Raw genomic sequence first — 13,084 nt, forward strand, 5'->3', positions numbered from 1 at the left:
GTGTACCTTTAATCCCAGCACTCTGGAGGCAGAGCCAAGCGGATCTCTGTGAGTTCAAGGCCAGCCTGGTCTACAGAGTGAGTTCCAGGACAGCCAGGGCTATGGAGAAAGACCCTATCTAAAAAACAAACAAGCAAAAAGAATAATAAGAATAAAGGAAGTATTTATTCTGACTCATAATTTATCATGGTGGGGAAGGCATGATGGGAAATGATCGAGATGGCTGCTCACACTGCATCCACAGTCAGGAAGCAGAGAGTGATGAATGCTGGTACTCAGCTTGCTTTCTCCTTTCCATTCATTCTGGGGCCCTTGTCCATGGAGTGGTTCCACCACAGTTAGGGTAGGACCCCCCTCAATGAACCTACTCTAGAAATAGAAAGTTATCTCCTAGGTGTCTATTAATAGATCCTGTCAACTTAATGATTAGTATTTGCCATCATACACACTATCTCATTACTCCTCTCTTTCTCATCTCCCCTTGATCCATTGGCCTGTGGCCAGTTCTGAAGCCAGAGCAGCGTCCACCTTGCCCATAGCCGGCACGGTCCTCAGTACCTTGATGCTCACTGTTGAATTGTATGTTCACTCTACTCACCTGTTGCCTTGAGACCTCCTCCACAGCAGGGCTGACATCTAACTTGTCCCCATAATGCCGAGTTACCCATGCTGCCTGGCACATACAGACCCTCTGTGTAGTGAGATCCAGTGGGCTTGCTCTTCCATCTGATCCCATCCTCTACCCCTCTGGGATAACACTGTGGTGGTGGTGCTAGGGCTGGGGGGAGAGGGTCTGGCTCTGTAGGAGGCTTCAATAAGGAAACAAGCAAGCAAGCAAGCCAAAGCTTGTTACTTGATCTTCCAGAGTTTTCCCGCCAAGTTTCTTAAGGGCTATGCCATAAGGCCGGACTCACGTGGGTCCTTCAGAGGAAGCTGGTCTAACTAGTAGCTAGAGAGAAAGGAAAGACACCAGGAAGGAGAGACCCAGAGCCACAGGAAAGACACAATCTGAGGTTTCAATGCTCAAGATGGAACAGAGTGCCAAGGCACTAGGGAGGACTGGGAACCGGGCCAATGTGCCAGGCCAGGCCAGACGGTGTGGTACTCTCACACCAAGGCCCAAGAGCTTGAAAGTGCCTCAGCGGGCAGGGGCAGCTCCCGAGGGTGCATTTTGCATCAGTTGAGTCTGGCTTGCTTCCTGGTGGGACACCCCCAACTCTTTCTTCTTCCAAGGCACCTGGGATCAATTCTGAACCTGGGTATGGGGAAGAAGAGAAGCTGCTGAATGCCGCAGCCCTGGCCAGTCCTTCCAGGCCAGCTGGGCCATGTCCTCTCCCCCCTGTGCCTGACTAGAGGTGACCAAGGAACATATGGTAGCTCTCTTGGCATTGGGTAGGTAGCAGATTGGATGGGGGAGCCACCATGATTAAGAGTTGATGAGTGGGTCTGGGTAGAGAAGGACCTGGAAAGGCCCAGTGGGCACATGTTAACCTGATACCTCCTGCCTCCCTGCCGGGCCAGGGAAGGAGCCTGGATGGTAGTGATTGACAGACACCTGGGGACAGCCCTCTCCCCCCCCCCCCCCCCCCCCCCGCGCATCTCTTGCCGCCAGCTGACCTCTTGTCCTCAGCCCTGCTTGTCCTCAGCCCTGCTTCCACCTCCTAATACCTTGTGAGAACCCTAAGCAGACAGCCACTACCTAACAGTGCTGTACTAGTGGAGGCTAGGCAGAACTGGAGAATCTGTCACCCCCTAATAAGAGAAGCCCATTCTGAGAGTCTGGGTAATAGGCCTCAAATTGAATAATTAATAAAGTTATAAAAATATGTCTACTTTATGGCCAGAATAACTCAGCCTCAATCAGAAGCAATTATTTCTTATAGTTATACCACTTGGAATTTTTCACAAACGTCTTCATGAACAGAGCTATAGCAGCAAGACAGGATTCCAGGTTTGATTGCCTGCTTGAGAAGTCTGCTGAGACCAGCTCTAGGCAACTAGGGCTATTTTCAGTTGAGAAGCATCCATCTTTCTATCCATCTACCCATCACCTCATTTACCAGTTCAGCTAAACATCCCCCTGTCCACTATGTATCAGAGTATCCATCCATCTGTCCATTATTCTGTCTATTTACTCGTCTGTCAATCCCTTCATTCATTTTCCCTTGCATGTGAACATTTTTCTGTCTACCCATCCATCCACCAATCCATCCCTCCACCTACCCACCCATCCTCCCACCCATTCACTCATCCATCTACCCATTCATCCACCTACCTACCCACCTACCCATCCATCATCCAACCATCCATCCATCATCCATCCATCATCCATCCATCATCCATCATCTATCCATCCACCCACCCACCCACCCAACCATCCATCCATCATCCATCCATCCATCATCCATCCATCATCCATCCATCATCCATCCATCATCCATTATCCATCCATCCATCCATCCATCCATCCATCCGTCCATCCACATTCAGTAGACATCTCTTGAGTACCTTCTATGTGTGAGACATTGTGCTATGTTCTGGGTATAAGAACCCCACTCAAAACCGTCAGAGGTATATATCTGGTTCCACCCTGAGCCCAACTTTCAGGAGGACCCAAGATGAGACACTCTTTTGATCATCAGTAAAACATGAAAAGTCAGTGTGACACTGAGCTCCCAAGGATGATCAGGGTCAAGAGGCTCAGGGCTACTTGCTGGGGACTCGTGCTTGCTTTTTCGGAAACTGGACCTAAGTGATTCTGAGCCAAAGCTTCTCATACTTTCTAAAAGTCCTGTAGGCAATCCTTATCCTTCCTTAAACCCATTGTTCTTTCTGCAAGGAAAATACCTCCTTTCTGGTTTCCCTGTCTAAACGGGGTATCTTTTCCTCTTCTTTAAGTTTTATTGCATTTATTTGTCTGTGCATGTGTGTGATTATAAGTATGTGGGCACATGTGCCACGGCGCAGCCGTGGAGGTTAGGAGACAACTTGTGGAAGTTGGGTCTTTCCTTCCGCCATATGGTGGTTAGAGAATCTTCCTTAGTAAGGTAGGTACCAACTCCTGGGAATTGTCCTCCGACCTTCACATGTACACCATGGCAAGTTCTCTCTCTCTGCCTCTCTCTCTCTCTCTCTCTCTCTCTCTCTCTCTCTCTCTCTCTCTCTCTCTCTCTCTCTCTCATACACACACACAAATAAATAAGTAAAAAAAAAATGAAGTTCTAGAAAGGATGAAGCGGTGAGGGTGTGAATCTGGCAATATAATTTAGGGAGCAATTGGTAATTTTAAGCAAAGATAGCAAAAAATACCCACCCCACAGTACCAGGTATTGCAAACCCTTTCCTACCACAGTCTAGATTAATAAACAATTCCATAGTGTGTCCCAGCACACACATATACACCCACTGATATTTTTAAGTCTCTTCTAATTAATTTTTTAAAGTGATAGCTTTGACCTATTGTATTGATTTCATGACTTTCCTCTGGGTTCCCACCCACTGTTTGCTCCAGGGACCGTCTCTGGCACGCAGAGCCCTGAATCATCATTGGTAATGGGGAAAAGCCGCTCACAACACAGAGGTCCCTTAAGAGGGAAATGGATAAATTGTAATATATTCCCACAAAGGAATCTCCACAGCAGTTAAAATGAATGAAGTTGTGCTCTGTCTGTCTGCCTGGATGAATCTCAAATATATCACAGTGGGTAGAGAAAGAGCCAGGTGCAGAGGGTTACATACATAACATCCAGTATTACTTATGCAAGTTTAAAAGCGTACAAAATAATGAACGTGTTATTTATGGGCATATGCATATGTTGTAAGTGTGTAAAAACAGACATGGAAATAATGAACAATGAGTCAGGCTTGGGTTCCCTGGGGAGGGAGCAGATGGATAGGGAGAGACCCAGAGTGAGCACATCCAGCTCTGTGATGTTTTACATCTGAAATAACAGCAGTAGCAGAAAGGGGAATGTTCAGATTTGTTGGGTGGACACAGTGTTCTATTTATTTTCTCTAAACTTCATCAAAGCATTCTTATGCAAAAAGGGGGTCATTGCCACCTCTTTTGGGGTTACCCAAGCACATATGGACCAGTGGGGTGGGGAGAAATGTGTTAATTTTTTCTCACCTCAGGTGTTTATTTGGTTTAGTTCAGCAAGAGCCGATTGAGTACCTGTTACGGGCTGATTGGCAGGAAGGCGGGGGCACTGTTACAACTTTGGGACTCAAAAGGGCGCAGCTGCCCACCCATCAGTGCCATCAAAAGCAGATGGACGGGCTGGGGAGCCAGCTGTCAGTCCAGTGCTTCCCACGCAAGCCTGAGGACCCGAGTTTGGCTTCCCAGTACCCACATGACAAGGTGGACGTGGTAGGGTGCAGTTCTAATCCCAGCCCTGGTGGGCTAGAGACAGGAGGATTCCTGGGACTCACTGGCCAGGCAGCCTAGCCTAATGGTGAGCCCTAGGTCCCATGAGAGACTCTATCTGAAAAACAAGGTGGGCAACTTCTGAGGATGCCTCCTGAAGCTAACCTCTGACTTCCACATGCTCACCTGCACATGTGTACACATACACCCCTCACACAAATACCCCCTCCCACATGCATGTGCACACTCAAACACACAAGTCAACATTCATGTTACAAAGAAAAAGCCAAAATTCAGAATGTATGTCTCGCTGGAGAACTCTCTAGAGGAGGTGAGCACCAAGATGGGCTTTGAAGGATAGTGAGACTTCCCTGAAGATTCTGGAAAGGAGAAGAAGCTGGAGTTCCAGAGAGCCTTGGTTTGAATGGAGGAAAATGAAGTAGGCGTCCTACCTCTCTAACCTGAACGCTGAGGCTGGAAGAGTTCAAAACCCCCTGGACAGCAGCACCCAGGGTGAGATAATGGAGTGGAGAGGGGGTCTCATTAATCATGGGCACTAAGAAGAGCTGGCTCCTCCAGGATGCAGGAAATTGGAGATAACTTGCCTGCCCAGGAAAGGCACAGCCTCTCGGGGCCAGCCCATTCCACCGTCCATCCTCAGGCAGGAAGGAAGGGGGGCAAAGGCCTGCTCAAATCCCAGGCTGCAAATTTATTTGACCAGCTCCCAATAAATTCCTCATGCCAGAGGCCTGGCCATCCATCTCAGGTGGCAGGGCGGAGACAGCCGTGGGGGTGGATAGCAGGGAAGCGTCGGTCTTAGATTGCTCGGGGACACGGCCACATGTCTTGCTAGGAGGCAAGCCCCTAAATCCTCCCCTGACTTGCTCCCCCCCTAGTAAATCTGAATAGTTTAAAATAACTCCTTCCGACCTTGAGGCTGGTGCCAACTTTCTGCCATCCATCAGCCCTGGCCGGTTTCTTATTAAGGTTCTGCTGTTCCTTTGGAAAAGTCGCCACCTTAAATCAAGGGGCCGATAGGGCAAGGGAGAGACACAGGACCTGGAGACAGTGGGGTGACAGAAAGTCAGGAAGATGAGGTGCCAGTACACTGCTGAGGTGAGCCAGTCCACCTCTCAGGCCTCAAGGCTGATACTCCAAAGTGAGCTGCCTCCAAGGTCTTCCACGTGGCTGCAGGGAGCAGGTTGAGGCTGAATTACCTGCAGCCACAAAGCACCATCCCTTCAGTCATCCGGCACTCACTACTTGGGACCACAGCTGCTAATTTGCACACTGTGCCCCAGACCTTTTTGTCTGTGTGTGTGCACATGTGAGTATAGGTACAGTTTGCATGTGTGCACATGTACATGCAGAGGCCAGAAGTCCATCTTGTTTATTTTTTTAGATTAAAAAATTATACTTGTGTATGTATGTGTCTGTGTATATGAGTGAATGTGTGTGTGTGTGTGTGTGTGTGTGTATGCCGAGTTTGGGCAGGTACCTGTAGAGGTCTGTCTCAGCTACTGTTCTATTGCTGTGATAAGATACCATGACCAGGGCAACTTATAAAAGGAAGCATTGAATTTGGGGCTCATGGGTCCAGTGGGTCGTAGAGTCCATGATCATCGTGGTAGGCTGCATGGCAGCAGAGGGACAGGCAGACATAGTGCTGGAGCAGTAGCTGAGAGCTTACATCTATGTGATCCACAAACATGAAGCAGAGAGAGAGAGGAAACAGGAATGGCGTGGGCTTTTGAAACCCCGGAGCCTACTCCAAGTGACACACCTCCTCCAGCAAGGCCACACCCATCTCCGAATCCTTCCCAAACAATTCACCAACTGGGAACCAAGCCTTCAAACTTGTTTATCAGTGGGGGCCGGTCTCATTCAAATCATCTCAAGGCCAGAAGAGGGCGTCAGATCACCTGAAACTGGAGTCACAGGTGGTTGTAAGTTACCTGACATGGGTGCTGGGAACTGAACCTGGATCCTATGGAAGAGCAGCATGTACTCTTAACCATGGAGCTATCTCCAAATCCTCCACCTTGTGTTTTTTTTTTGTTTGTTTGTTTGTTTTTTGTTTTGTTTTGTTTTTTGTTTTTTTGGGGTTTTTTTGAGACAGGATCTCTCATTGGCTTAAAGCCTACCAAAAGGCTGGTCCAACTGGCCAGTGAGCCTCAGGGATCCACCTGTCTCCACCTCCCCAGCACTGCGATTACAAACATGAGCCACGTATCCAGCTTTCTATGTGGACACTGGGAATTGAGCTCAGACTCTTGGGCTTGCACGGTGAGCACTGTACGGACTCAGCCTCCCAGCCCTGACACTCACTTATTTGTGAGTCTGTGTCCCATTCTGTGTGCCCATGCTTTGTTACAGCAGTGAACAGACCAAGGCAGTGTGTGTTTTCATGGCTATTCCTTTCCGTTAGGAAAACGGGCGACTCTCTACATGCTTATATACCAAAAGATGATAACTTTAGACAGTGAGCGTTGAGGGGACACTAACAGAGTGAAGTGGGTGCAGGGTCTCCATGGGGAGGGAACACTTGAGTTGAGACTTGAAAGCCAGGAAGGAACCAGCCATGTGAACCCCTGGGGTGTCTGTATTGGATCCAACCTTAATTCTTGGTCACTTTTTGATTCAACAGAACAAAATTGATTTTACACATGGGACAGGTGCCAAGTTAGGCTCCGTGAGGACCCCTGAATAAACAAACACAGGCCTGCTCACTCAGGACACATAGTAGACGTCATCATGCCCTGTGCGTTAGTGACTGCGGCATCTTGCTAAAAGCTCAGAGAAGACACAGCTTCCTGCGCCCACAACCCAGAGCCTGGAGAAGCAGGGGCCTCAAGAGAACAGAGGACTAGATCTGGTTTGAGCTGTGTGTTCTGCGACCAGCACCAGCCTGGGCCCTATGGGGCTCATTTATTCTGGCAGCTGCCAGTCCTGGGTGACTGCATGCGTTCCATTAATTACCAAGACCAACCGTGTTGTTTCTTGGAGTGCAGGAGCACAGATGACACACACTGCCTTGTCAGCGAAAGGAATCTGGGCCCAGCAAAGGGCGGTGGCCCCAGCTTTCTGCTAACAATCAACTACTGAACGTGTGGCGTGGGCTCCTTCCGCATGGTGGTTGCCGCTGCCAAGGAAACTACCATGGTGTCTCCTCTCTTCCACATTGTGTGTGTTTCAGCCCTGGGTAACAGAGCCTTGCAAGGCGTGGATCTCAGTAGCGACAGTTTCCCCAAAGCAACCTTTCTCTGGGGAGGGCACCCAGGCAGAGCTACAAAGGAGTGGGCCCCCCTCCTCACACACAAATGCAATTTGATTAACAAAGACTAGCAGGGTAGACCACTCTGTGCTCCATTCCGAACTTCTGGTATCTGCTGTTGTTTGTTGTTTTCACTTCTGTGAGGGCCTGCAACCCAGCTCCCAAATAAATCACACATGGAGGCTTATTCTTAATTATAAATGCCTGGCCTTAGCTTGGCTTGTTTCTTGCTAGCTTTTCTTAACTTTAAATGAACCTGTCTGTCTTTTGCCTCTGGGCTTTTACCTTTCTCTATTTTTGTATACTTTTTTTTTAAAGCTACATCTGTAGCCCTTTTTTTTTCTTTATTTTTTTTTTATTTATTTATTATGTATACAGTGTTCTGCCTGTGTGCCAGAAGAGGGCACCAGATCTCATTATGAATGGTTGTGAGCCACCATGTGGTTGCTGGGAATTGAACTCTGGACCTCTGGAAGAGCAGCCAGTGCTCTTAACCTCTGAGCCATCTCTCCAGCCCTTGTATATCTTTCTTTACTTCTTACTACGTTGCTGGTTGTGTAGCTGGGTGGCTCATCCCTGATGGCCTCCTCCTCCTCCTCCTCAATCCTCTCCTCTCCCAGAGTTCTCCTTCTACTTATTCTCTCTTCCTGCCAGCCCCACCCATCCTTTCTCCTGCCTCACTATTGGCTGCTCAGCTCTTTATTAGACCATCAGATGTTTTAGACAGGCACAGTAATATAGCCTCACAGAGTTAAACAAATGCAACATGAACAAAAATAACACACCTTAAAATAATATCCCCCAACAATCTACTACAGCCAAAGGGACCAGGGGACAGTCCAGAAGTGACTTACAAGCAGATTGCTGCCTTCCCAGGCTGGCCCTGTGTCCTGCTGAAGAGGTAACTTGCCCCAGGGAGACAGCAACAGTTCCTGCCCTCAGAGGGCATAGGATTAGATAGAAAAAAAAGAGGCAAACAAAGCCTGAAGATGTGGTAGGTGTTGTCCCTTGTAGGGCTGGGTGACAGGGGACAGAGGGACAATTCCCTAGGGTGGCCCTAGGATGGAGTTCCTATCTCTTCCCGTACAGTGCTTAATGAGTAGCATGAGGTATATGGGGGCTAACTGGTCACTAGGTTATATCAGCCAAGGCTACAGATGAACGGGAGGAGGAGGAGGAGGGTGTGGGGAGGTTAAGCCAATGCACAGCTTTCCCTCAACTCTGCTTTTCGTCCCCAATCCCATTACTTTTGCTTTCGGCCCCTCCTTGACTACACCGACCTAGGGAGGGAATAGGTGGTATTAAGCATTTATGCTGTGGCAGGTTCTGGGCTGGGCTCTTACACACATTGATCTTGCTTAATCCTTCTGACAGTCTTGCAAATCCCCCTGATTGGACAGATGAGGGCACCGAGAGGTGACGCCACTGTCAGAATGTCACAGCTGCTAGCAGGAGCCGGCTTTAGCTTGCAAGAGCATTTGCCTAACCCATGAGTGTTTGCATTGAACTCTAGAGAAAGGTCGTACTTGGTGGGGTGTGGTGGTGCACACCTGGGATTCGGCACTGAGCGAGGCTAACACAGGAGGATTGCCGTGAGTGTGAGAGCCGCCTGGGCAACATATTGTGACATAGATAATAGATATTTATTCAAAATAAAATAACAAAAACAAATAAAAATTAAATGCTACCCTATAAAGATACCCCCAGAAGTAGCATCTTAAAGTGGCCACGTTATAAACGCTGTGACACGCGCCTCACAGGGCTCTAGTAAGTGCTCTCCCTCTCTCTCTGGCATTGGGATTTTGACAGGTGCCACACACCTGCTTTTCCATGGGTGCTGGGAATCAGGTCCCTGTGACTGCAGCAAGCCTGCTTCCCGCTGACTGAGCCAGCTTCCCAGCCCCAGTGCTCCTCATCCTCAGGCAAAGTACCCCCTCCCACCACCACCACCACCACACACCCCACACCTCTGTCTCTTGACAGGTTTTCTCTGTGTAGCCCTGGCTGTCCTAGAATTCACTCTGTAGACCAGGCTGGCCTCGAACTCAGAGATCCACCTGCCTCCGTCTCCCGAGTGCTGGGATTAAAGGTGTGTGCCACCACTGCCCGGCTTAATTTACCTCTTACGTCACAGCTATTGCTGCCTGTCGAGACCCTTGCCATCCAAATTCAGAACCCGGAAACAATCAAAGTTTGGGGTCTGTCCTTGCTGGGACCCCTTCCTTGCTGGCTTCTTTCCAAACGTGGGACCCAACAGACACGGGTGACGAGGGACATTCGTTCGTATTTACGCTCTTTAAGCAGTTGTCATTAACCTTGCGTTTTACAAGTTTGGGAGCTGCGGATGAGAGGAGCTGGACCCGAGAGAAGCAGGACTGAGCTCTTGACCCCAGCACCCACTCACCAGGCAGACTCGCTTCCCGCTCCCACTGGCAGAGCCCCTGGCTCAGCTCCTGCCCATGCTTGAGGCGCTGTGCACGAGCACACCTTGTCAGCAGGCCAGACTGTTCTTAGCCGGGGATGGCTTCAGAGGTGGTTATGACTACATTGTCACCAGAGTAGGGACTTTCACAAATGGCTTCCCAGAGTCCCAAGTCCACTGATGAACGGAACAGCAACCGGCCTCCTTTGTGCGGAGCCCTAGCTGCAGCGTTATAGGAGTTCTGACCATGAGCCGTCCAACACAGGACGCCTGAGGAAGGAGTGCTAACCACAGTCGGGACACGGGGCGGCCACCCCAGCTGTGCGGTTTCGGGCAAGCCCCTTCTCCTCTGTACCTCAAATGAGCATATTAGAGTCAACAGATTTCATGACCTTTTTATGGAAAAGATACCAGGCCCCCTTCCCCAACCCCCGCCTTCCAGGGATCATTTGACAAGGTCTAAGGTCGTTTTTGCTTGTCCTGTCACAGTTGTGGAGACAGCAGAAGCCAGGCATGCTGCTCCTTAGAGTGGAGTGATCCCTCCCCAGTGGCAAGAGGGCCTCTGCAGAGGGCCCTGCAGCTCCAAAACCTCTTCTTACCTTTATTCACGCACACGTATGACAGGTGCCTACTGTGTGCCAGGCACTAAGTAGGGCAGAGTCCCTGCCCCCTCAAGGTTCATGGCTTATAAAGAGAATGGGAACATTAAGAGTTAATGTTGGAGGCCTGTGGGGTGACTCCATGGGTGGAGACAACTGCTACCAGGCCCAGGACCCCTGGTCCTGCTCAATCCCCAGGACTCACATGATTGAAAGGGAAAACTGACTCCTGCAAGCTGTCCTTTCACACACACACACACACAGACACACACACACACACACACACACACACACACACACACACACTCAGTCAGTCAGTCAGTCTTGATGTGGGCTGGGCTGGGGCTCAGCTGCACGGGTTGTTTATCCAGCACACACAAAGCCCTGGGTTTGAGTCTCTTTGTCACACAAAGCCAGCACAATGGTACATGCCTGCGACCCCAGGACTCAGAAGCCAGGAGGATTAGAAGTTCAAGATCTCGTTCAGCTGAGTAGCAAGTTTGAGGCCAGATTAGACCATGTGAGACCTTGTCTGAGAGAGAGAGAGAAAGAGAGAAAGACAGAGACATTGACGAACTACTAACCACATTCCATATTCTCTCTATGAACTGCCACACCCGATCCTCAAAAACCCTTAAACACTAGTACAATTACTCTGGGTTTATAGGGTAGGGAACTGAAATCCGCCAAGACAGAGTGCCTCTCTTAGTCTCCAGCCTGTGAGTCGTAAGTAGTGGTGTTGGTGGTTTTTTTTACAGCAAAGTCCCTCCTCCTAACTATGCTCACCCCCCACCACCTTAAGACTAGTCCCCAACAGCCCACCAGCTACACCTGAAGAGATGCCATTTAGAAGCTGAGGCTCTTTGGTCTCTTTATCATGCGAACTGTTTAGCGAATTGGAAAGGGACCTCATGACTATAAACCAACCGGTAATGACCTGACAGGCAAAGGGGGCCAGAGAAGTGTTAGGGCCACGGAGACATTAATCTGCTTCCAGCTACGGCTGCTAGAAGGACATTTGTTAGAGCAGTTATGGGAGCCATAAAAGGCCATTTGATGGTGGCCCTCCCCTCTTAGCCCTGCTGGTCAGCAGGAAGGGACTGCTGGGCGTGGGGGCAGCTACCAACCAGAGGCACAGGCATGCTTCTACCCCCTCAGGGAAGATGCTGCCTGCCGGCTGAGGGCTTGGGAGAGAAGGGGCCACACAGGAGAGCTGGAGTCTAGTCTCTGCTATGAGCCAAGGACAGCCTGCAGCCTCCAGCTAATTTTGTGAGTACTCTGGGTCTCAGTTTGCCCATCTGTGAAGTGAAGAATGGATGTTTATTCGAGAGGGCTCTTGGAGACCCTGTCAGTGGCTCTGGTGAGAGGGATAGCCACAGTAGGCACGGACAGGGATTTGATTAACATTAGATCCAGGAGAAGAGTAATAAATCCAGGTAGCCTGGCTCCCACGGCTTACGGGCATCTGTTCTTCACACACTCCCGTGTCAAATGCACTGTTCTGAGCACTCTATTTGTACGGACTCATTTAGTCCTTATGGACATCCTGTGAGTCAGAGGGGAACGTTACTATCTCTTTGCAGGTGAGGGGTCCGCAGAGGCGCCATGGCGGCCTAGCTGGCCACAGACCGTCTGGCTTTACCTGTGACTGTGACTGTGACTGCCCCCTTAGGCCCAGAGGAGACCTAGAGTGGGGTAAATGCTGCTTCCACCACTGCCTGAGTGCTAGGGCATGGAGCGTCTGCTGACCTCACCCTCCTCGGGCGAAGGTGGTACACAGCCGTTACTGTAGGGCGGATCTTGGCTTAGGATGGTGACTCCAGGCCTCAGTTCAAGGTCAGTTCTGACCTGGAGAGATGCATTTGGGAGGCCTTGGGAGGTAACATCCCAGCACCACAGCGGCATGGCAAGAGCGTCTTCCTTTGGCGCTGAGTGTGACCTCAGTGTGCCAGACTTGACCGGGGTGCAGAGGCAGAGTGGATGTATCTCAGAAAGGCAGCAAAGGAGGCCCCACCTCAGAGAGGGCGAGACACCAGGGCCACAGCTCTGAGTATCACGGGTGCAGTTCACTCACAATGCACTGATTTTTTTTAAATTGTCTTGTATGTATTTTGTGTAGGCATATATGTCTGTGCACCAACTGTGTGCCTGGTGCAGGTGGAGGCCAGAAGAGAGTTCCATAGCCTCTAGAACTGGAGTTACAGACAGTTATGAGCTGCTGTTTGGGTGCTGGAAATTGAACCTGGATTTTCTAGAAGAGTAGCCTGTGCTCTTAACCACTGACCCATCTCTCCAACCCTGATGTTTGAGTTTTGAAATTATCACTGGGTGGGGCATGGCATGGGTGGTAATCAACATCTTTAATGTCAGCTTTCAGAGAGGCAGAGGCTAGCCTGGTCTACCTAGCAGTGCCATACTAGCCA

At 49.9% G+C, this 13,084-nt stretch overlaps 1 protein-coding gene across 19 annotated transcripts in view; it reads left to right on the forward strand.

The window, feature by feature from the left end:
• Window positions 1–13,084, forward strand: part of Megf11 (multiple EGF like domains 11) — a 214,805-nt gene that overhangs the window by 56,345 nt on the left and 145,376 nt on the right. The window lies entirely within an intron of this gene.

The sequence above is a fragment of the Peromyscus eremicus genome, chromosome 7, assembly GCF_949786415.1.
Source record: "Peromyscus eremicus chromosome 7, PerEre_H2_v1, whole genome shotgun sequence".
Lineage (NCBI taxonomy): Eukaryota > Metazoa > Chordata > Mammalia > Rodentia > Cricetidae > Peromyscus > Peromyscus eremicus.